The 8,936-nt window shown below is 38.6% G+C and overlaps 1 long non-coding RNA gene across 1 annotated transcript in view; it reads right to left on the bottom strand.

Moving 5' to 3' along the window:
- The window catches only part of LOC129921650 (uncharacterized), a 7,858-nt gene extending 2,848 nt beyond the window's left edge, over positions 1-5,010 (bottom strand). The window contains exon 1 of the long non-coding RNA XR_008773608.1: positions 4,885-5,010. This is a non-coding gene — a long non-coding RNA (uncharacterized LOC129921650). The remainder of the gene's footprint in view (positions 1-4,884) is intronic.
- Between the last annotated feature and the right edge of the window lie 3,926 nt (positions 5,011-8,936).

Raw genomic sequence — 8,936 nt, 5'->3', positions numbered from 1 at the left:
ATTGGATTATTTTTTAACATTGTCTCCTCTCTCCATCTCCCCGTGAAAAAATCCTTGAAACGAATGTATAAATAATAGACATAAATAAATATAGACTGGCGATTAAAGAGTTTTATGAAACGAAAATTTGTGACTTTTGTGTACTTTATTATACAACATTTAGGAGCAGTATAAAGTATTCATATTGTTATAAACCTGGTGGTGGCACAGATGGGGGTTGTGGTGTGTGTGTAGTCAGCCGACGCAAATCGCCCCAGGCCAACCGAGCGGTCAACCGTGACGAGCTACGACGGTCAACCGAGACGAGTTAACAACATAAAGGTTCGAGTAGGATCGGCGTTGTGAACAGAGCTCAGGAACGTCCCAGAATGGTCGAGCGACGTTCTGCCCGGTTCTAGAAGGCCAGCAGGGACCCTATATAAAGAGCGAAGGTATCAGAGACGAGTCAGTCACAACTTCCCGATCTACAGTTCGTTACAACGGCTCAGTACAAGTCCGAGACGAGACAGAGAGACCAGTGCAAGATTTGATACGGCGGAGAGATATTTGTACAGTCTTGTGTTACGTGCTGCCAATTGTACAGTATTGGCTGTTATTTATTGACATTAAATTATTACGTTATTTTGAAGCCCAGAGTTGTCAAGTTCTTTGTTGCCGCTCGTCTTCAGATCTCGACCACGGAGCTCTTCCTTCAGTTCCTTCACAAGGAGTTGGTCTAGCGTTTTCGTAGTAGCCATAGCAGATCCGATCCCACTTCTGACACCAGTTGTTACGAATCTCCCTATCTAGGCTCGCTGCAAATTGCACCAAACGACACCACCAACTTAAAGAACTTGACAACTCTGGGCTTCAAAATAACGTAATAATTTAATGTCAATAAATAACAGCCAATACTGTACAATTGGCAGCACGTAACACAAGACTGTACAAATATCTCTCCGCCGTATCAAATCTTGCACTGGTCTCTCTGTCTCGTCTCGGACTTGTACTGAGCCGTTGTAACGAACTGTAGATCGGGAAGTTGTGACTGACTCGTCTCTGATACCTTCGCTCTTTATATAGGGTCCCTGCTGGCCTTCTAGAACCGGGCAGAACGTCGCTCGACCATTCTGGGACGCTCCTGAGCTCTGTTCACAACGCCGATCCTACTCGAACCTTCATGTTGTTAACTCGTCTCGGTTGACCGTCGTAGCTCGTCACGGTTGACCGCTCGTCAACCGTTGGCCTGGGGCGATTTGCGTCGGCTGACTACACACACACCACAACCCCCATCTGTGCCACCACCAGGTTTATAACAATATCTATTTCAGCCATAACCTATATAAGTACTACAGTATTTTCAAGTGTTTTTTAAATTTCTAAGAATGAAGATCATGAATTTTTTTCATAATTTGGAAATCCGAATACAATAGATATACATGTTTTCAAGTTACATGAAGTAACTTCCTTCGGCCAGTCTATATTTATTTATGTCTATGGTATAAATCTAGTACAATTTTTAATATTCCAATGATAAGCATTTAGATCTTGACTTAGAAGATGGTGAACAAAAGTTTCCTAAACATTAATTTATTAAACTCTTGAATCAAATGAAAAAGGCATACACTCGGAAATTATTGAACGCGATAGCCCTTTCAGGAACGCGATAGCCCTTTCAGGAACGCGATAGTCCTTTCAAAGCCAATGTTGAACATAGACCTATATCTAAATCTCTAGCCAAATGTAAATTTATTTATTTTTTACTTGAAAAATGATAACGGTCAGCCAAGAGTTATCCCCATGTGGCCAAAGAGTTAGTAATTCTATTCTCAGCGATATACATCAATTTTTAAATTTCTAGGAAAATCGTTATAGCCTTTTGTTGATATCAGCTGTCCATGCAGGTTTTGATATCAGCTGTCCATGCAGGTTTTGATATCAGCTGTCCATGCAGGTTTTGATATCAGCTGTCCATGCAGTATTTGATATCAGCTGTCCATGCAGGTTTTGATATCAGCTGTCCATGCAGGTTTTGATATCAGCTGTCCATGCATGTTTTGATATCAGCTGTCCATGCAGGTTTTGATATCAGCTGTCCATGCAGGTTTTGATATCAACTGTCCATGCAGTATTTGATATCAGCTGTCCATGCAGGTTTTGATATCAGCTGTCCATGCAGGTTTTGATACCAGCTGTCCATGCAGGTTTTGATATCAGCTGTCCATGCAGGTTTTGATATCACCTGTCCATGCAGGTTTTGATATCAGCTGTCCATGCAGGTTTTGATATCAGCTGTCCATGCAGGTTTTGATACCAGCTGTCCATGCAGGTTTTGATATCAGCTGTCCATGCAGGTTTTGATATCAGCTGTCCATGCAGGTTTTGATATCACCTGTCCATGCAGGTTTTGATATCAGCTGTCCATGCAGTATTTGATATCAGCTGTCCATGCAGGTTTAGACCAATGTGATCGATTTTTTTTCCTTTTTACAATACCTCTATTCAAGTCAGCACTTAACGGAAACTGAAACCTGCATGGACAGCCACATGCAGCTCTTTGGGTGTGAAGCTGCGGCTCTTTAGTTCCATACGCAAATATTATTTATTTTACCGAAACATTTTTTCAAATAGTTCTGAATATTTTAGCGAGAATTATGCACTGATTATGTTTCTCAGCCACTTGTACTCGCTTTACACCACACCCCTCCCCCATTACACGCGTCCTCACTGTTGTCAGTCCGTCGGCAGCTCTCGGCCGTCGTTGGATGTTTCTAAGTAGGTTTTAATTCGCTTTCGACGCAAGACCAATTAGCATCTTCCCCACGTGCTTTGGCTGTTACGAAAAGTTTGTTGTTTCAAGTCAATGAGTTAGAAGCGATTATCTTCTCAAAGTTAGAATCAATGTACAAGCTTCATACATGCATCTGAAGAACTGATTCATGATTTCATAAGCAAACCAGAAATTTATCCTCTTAAACAGAACAAAATAGAATAGCTCAGTTGTCTTCAAATGTAACACATTTGCAGGCGGAAGATATCCAACTTTCTTCTGTCTTATCACTTGCTGTAGATGAGTCTTGCGACGTAAAGACACGGCACAAGTTGTCCATTTTGTCAGGTATATGTCCTCCCAAAGGTCTAATAGATGAAACTCTAGGATTGCTACCGCTCTCGTGACAGACACGAAGAGAAAATATAGTGCATGCCGTGCACAAATACCTTGAAGACATTAAGATCGCTTTAAATAAAATCGTTTCAATAACAACTGATGGAGCCAGATGTATGACAGGAAAAAATAAAGGGGCAACAACGATTCTTCGGAGCAAAATAAACCGCGAAATTCTTACGTTTCACTGTATAATACACCAAGAAGCGCTTTGTGCCCAAACATTTTCGGCCGAAATAGTTGAGGTAATAAATTTGGTAATCAAGATTGTGAATAGCATGTTGTCAAAAGCACTCTACCGTCTTCAGCTTAAAGGCTTCTTAAAGGAAATGGAGACTCAGTATCCCGACCTCCTACTTCCCAACAAAGTGCGATGGCTTTCCAAAGGTTGAAACGTTTTGCTTTGTGCTTGAATGAAATAAATACATTCCAAAATGATAAAGGCATTAATCACCCTGAATTAGAGAACGACAATGGTTGCAATCATTTGGATATAGCATCGAAATTAAATGAGCTGAATCTAAAGCTGCAAGGAAAGTAAAACCCAGCCGAATTGTTTTGTTTTGAAGTAAAAAAAATTTTTTTGCAGATATTCAGAGCGGTAAGTTACTTCATTTTCAATGTCTAAAACAGTATCGCGATAAAATCAGTACAACTTTTGACACGAATTACTTCAGCACAGTAATAAAAAAATCTAAGATGAATTTCTTGATAAATTTGAGCAATTCAAAACCAACGAAACTATTCTTGCATTTCTGGTATACATTTCAACACAGATAGTAACGAAATCCATAACAATATAATAGAAATTGATACTGGATCTCTAGAAATTCGATTGCTCAATTTAAAAAGTAAGGTTTTGTGGGGTGGAAAATTTAGAGTTGAAAATCAAGTTGGAAGTGTTGGAGGTCCAGAAATGTGTGTACGTAACGCAACAAAAGTGAACAGCTTTCAAAGAAATGCCGCGAGTTGATGAGTTGAGTAGTCTTCCAGATTGGCTACATCCTTGGATCGTGCAAGAAAGCGTTCTCTTGTATAAATATAATTAATAGTAAAGTAAGAAGCCAACTTACAAATGAAAATTTAGTTGTGCTTGAAACTAAAAAAACAACAAGCTATGAGCCAAATGTATCCAAACTTTCTACAACCTTGCAAAGCCATCGCTCCAATTGGATTGGCTTGCTAAAATTGTTTGTTAGTGAAGTTCAAGTAGGTGTTGTAAGTAAATATTAAACTGCTTTAGTTGTTTCCGAATTAAAAATAATTATCTAACAACGCCATATATATTATATAATTTGTAGTAAAAAACACTATATATATAGGAATAAAAAGTTTAAAAAGAGTGTGTGAGTACTATTTATTGTTGGCAAGAAAAAATGTTGTGGCTCTTTAAAAACTAATGTTTGGCTCTTCCGACTCGAAAGGTTGCCGACCCCTGGTCTAAACTAGTGAGCTTAGATTGTCTTAGACGTTCAATGAATACTATTGAATAAATCATTTGAAATAAGCAAAATGTAAATACTAATTGCAAAAAACAGCAACTTATATATAAGGGAATGCACCGCACAATCATTTCCATAGCTATCAGTAACTTGCAAGGATTATCTCCCCTTTGCTTATAACAAAATATAACCAATAGATCACCACTAATTCATTAACTAACTGGTTACTATTTTAGATTGATTCATGGTTGTAAAGGCAGTAGATAGTTTTGTAAAATTTATTTTAAAAAATTGTACCTTTTCCACTAAATTTATCAGGACAGACATATCTAATAATATTTATTAAAGGTGTAGTCTGGTGAAGATTTATCTGGAACTTGCAGATATAATTAAACGAATCATCACATGACGATGGAAGCCACTGTTCTGGAACATAAATAGATATTTACATTTTTGACAATATAATTACGAAATACAGTGAACAAATACGTAAACGGCGTGAGGCTCTAATATTGGATTGATGGTTAAATGCTTGTGAGACGATTTAAAGAATCTTCTTGTGTCAGAGAAAAATAGAATGATTACATAGTTGGAAGATGTCTTGGTGAAAGAGTGATGGCTATTCTTTATGCTTGCCAGCCAGCACCTTTTTTTTCCATTTTGTTTAATAGATAGAAAGGAAAATAAAAGTTTTCTCCCTCTACCCATACGTGCACTTTTGAAAGTTTCAGGACTTCAAGCGAGATCATTCGCTATACAAGGCCTCAACACTGACCGACCTAAACATACCTGTGATGTGGCAGCAAGCTATTGTCTAACTGCCCACAGGTTGTGACCTTGCAGGCCAGTGCTGTAAAAATTAAAATGTTCGACGTTCAAATGAAAAGGGGAGGTTTTCGGGTCAATTATTAAGCAGAAGTATTTTATTTTTTAAAGGTTTATATTAAGGACTGGCAATAGGAACGAAAGTGAAGTTCATCTTTTATTAAATACAATCGACCCAAATTATGGGATAGTTGTGGGCGTTTTCTTGCCTTGCCTAAAGTGTTCGGGTAATAATAATAATATTTACGACATTGTCTTCCATTCCGAAGATTAAGAATGACTACGGTTTTTGCCTTTTACCTATCAATTAGTCTATTGGACCGTTGGGGCACCATACAAGACTCGTCGACCGTTTTTTTCCATTCCTCTGTCTTTTGCCTTAGTGTAATTCATCTTTTGGCGTGGTATTTATATTACACATAGGACTGGTCACTTAGATGAAGAATCGTGCATTAATATGAATGTGTCGCGATTGCTGTAGAATGCTGGGCTCGTGTGTCCATATAACACGTAACGACCATGAATAGTACACAAAGACTTGGGTCGATCTTCAGCAGACTAATGTGAGGTTTATTTAATAATACAATATACTGTCCTTCTAAATGTTACACAAAATATCAATTTGAAATATAACTACATCTGCATACGGAAACTAGTGTCAGCTTTTCATGAAAATATGCAGGGCTCCTTACAGTTTGACAGTTCCGCCTCTGGGCCATTCTCCATCAAGAGCGGGGTAAAACAAGGATGTGTTCTGGCTCCAACACTATTCAGCATCTTCTTTTCAGTTGTACTCACCAGCGCTTTTAAATCCCTGGAAGATGGAGTATATATCCACAGTAGATCTGATGGAAAGCTATTTAACCTGGCACGCCTTAAAGCCAAAACAAAGAGACGGCGTATCTTGATTAGGAAACTGCTGTTCGCCGATGATGCGGCACTCACATCTCATTTACAAGAAGGATTACAGAGGCTTGTGAATACTCTGGCAGCTGCTTGTCAAGAGTTTAGCACAACAATAAACCTCTCCAAGACCGAAATCCTGGGACTGGATATCGCAGAAATACCAATAATAAATCTTGGAAATCACACACTTACTGTGGTGTAGGAATTCACATTTTTGGGAACAACAATAGCCAGCAACCTCGATTTACACACTGAGCTGACAAAAAGAAGAGGAAAGGCTTCTGCAGCAATGGCCAAACTCTCCAAGCGCGTGTGGGAAAATACCAAATTGACTCCGGCAACCAAAATCCTAGTCTACAATGCCTGCGTTCTGAGCACACTTCTTTGTGGCAGTGAAAGCTGGGCAACTTACAGGCGTCAAGAACACAGATTAAATAGCTTCCACCTACGCTGCTTCTTAAATTCGTATTCTTCTGTCTTAAAGTGTCTCTAAATTTAGTGATTATACTCATGGTGAGTAACCTTCATACACCTTTTTACTGAGACTCTGGTGCCCGATGTTTTCCTCAATAGGTAGGTAAAGTTCCCATATCAGACATTCTGATCTATATGGCAGTTCATGTAAAGTAAAGGTTATCTGTTTCTGTAGCCTACGTTTAAAGATGGTGTGTGGCCAGCACAGCGACCACCCACTTTCCTCTAAAACCAGTGAGAAAACAAATATTTGCTTGATTTGATTATTGCATCACTTTCGGGGCACACCCCTGTTAAGCCGTCCTCCTTTAACCTCTCAAAAAAATCGCCTTTGGCTCGCGGTCGTCTTCAAGACGAGATAGAATCTAGATGTTCTATCCAGCGTAGCTCTAAATGGGTAAGTAGTTATTCTATTGTCCACACCAGCCCTTTGCAGAATATGGCTGTTTGTTTGGCAGTCTGGCTGGCTTGCACACACAAACTATGTAACGTAACGAAGCGCAAAGAGAGATAGAGAGACAAAGAGAGGGATAAAGAGACAAAGAAAGAGGTAAAGAGACAAAGAGAGAGATAAAGAGACAAAGAGAGTAAGAGACAAAGAGAGAGAGAGACAAAGAAAGAGAGAACCACAAAGAGAGATAGAAAGAAAAAAAAGAGAGAGTGATAAAGAGAGAGAAACAAAGAGAGAGAGACAAAGAAAAAGAGAGAGACAAAGAGAGAGATAGACAAAGAGAGAGATAGAGAGACAAAGAGAGAGACAAAGAGAGAGAGAGAGACAAAGAGAGAGATTGAGAGACAAAGAGAGAGATAGAGAGAGATAGAGAGAGACAAAGAGAGAGATAGAGAGAGACAAAGAGAGAGACGAAGAGAGAGTTAGATAGACAAAGACAAAGAGAGAGACAAAGAGAGAGATAGAGAGACAAAGAGAGAGATAGAGAGACAAAGAGAGAGACAAAGAGAGAGAGAGATAGACGGAGAGAGACAAAGAAAGAGATAGAGTGACAAAGAGAGAGACAAAGAGAGCGATGGAGAGACAAAGAGAGAGATAGAGAGACAAAGAGAGAGAGACATAGAGAGAGAGAAAGAGAAAGAAAGAGATAGGGAGACAAAGAGAGAGAGAGAAAGAAAGAGATAGGGAGACAAAGAGAGAGAGACAAGTAGAGAGATAGACAAAGAAAGAGATAGAGAGACAAAGAGAGAGATAAAGAGAGAGAAACAAAGAGAGAGACAAAGAGAGAGAGACAAAGAAAGAGATAGAGAGACAAAGAGAGAGAGACAAAGAGAGAGATAAAGAGAGAGAAACAAAGAGAGAGACAAAGAGAGAGAGAGACAAAGAAAGAGATAGAGAGACAAAGAGAGAGACAAAGAGAGAGATAGAGACACAAAGAGAGAGATAGAGACAAAGAAAGAGATTGAGAGACAAAGAGAGAGAGACAAAAAAAGAGATAGAGACAAAGAGAGAGATAGAGAGACAAAGAGAGAGTGATAGAGAGACTAAGAGAGAGATAGAGAGACAAAGAGATAGATAGAGAGACAAAGAGAGAGATAGACAAAGAGAGAGACAAAGAAAGAGATAGAGAGACAAGAAAGAGACAGAGAGAGAGAGAGAGACAAAGAGATAGATAGAGAGACAAAGAGAGAGAGACAATGAAAGAGATAGAGAGACAAAGAGAGAGATATATACAAAGAGATACAAAGAGAGATAGCAGACGTTGTTTTTTCCCACTACTAGTTGATCGCCTATACATCAACTTGTACATTCAAAACTCCATAATATTTACGATATTTAAATAATACATACATTGAGAGGACCTGAGGTGAACAGATATCATTTATCTAACAATCAATATAGATCGTTCTTAATTGTAAAATAAACCAAAAGGCAAAACTGTAAACATGAGAATATACTAATAATATTAGTACGGTTAAATAGCTCAAATAACCTTGTCCAGATGATGAAGATCTAATTATAACACATTGATTCAAGTCATCTGTTGTTACCAAATGATTATTCCGAGCAATGTAATCTACATTGCTACCGTCTGACCATCTGAAAAAAGACAATCGACTATTAGTATCGATACATGATTTAATTGCATTTTTTAATACTTTACGAAAGGACAAAGGGCAAAAATTAAATATAT

This window comes from Biomphalaria glabrata, chromosome 11, assembly GCF_947242115.1.
Source record: "Biomphalaria glabrata chromosome 11, xgBioGlab47.1, whole genome shotgun sequence".
NCBI lineage: Eukaryota > Metazoa > Mollusca > Gastropoda > Planorbidae > Biomphalaria > Biomphalaria glabrata.
Note: the sequence above shows the minus strand (reverse complement) of the source record. Positions and strands in the feature narration are given on the sequence as shown.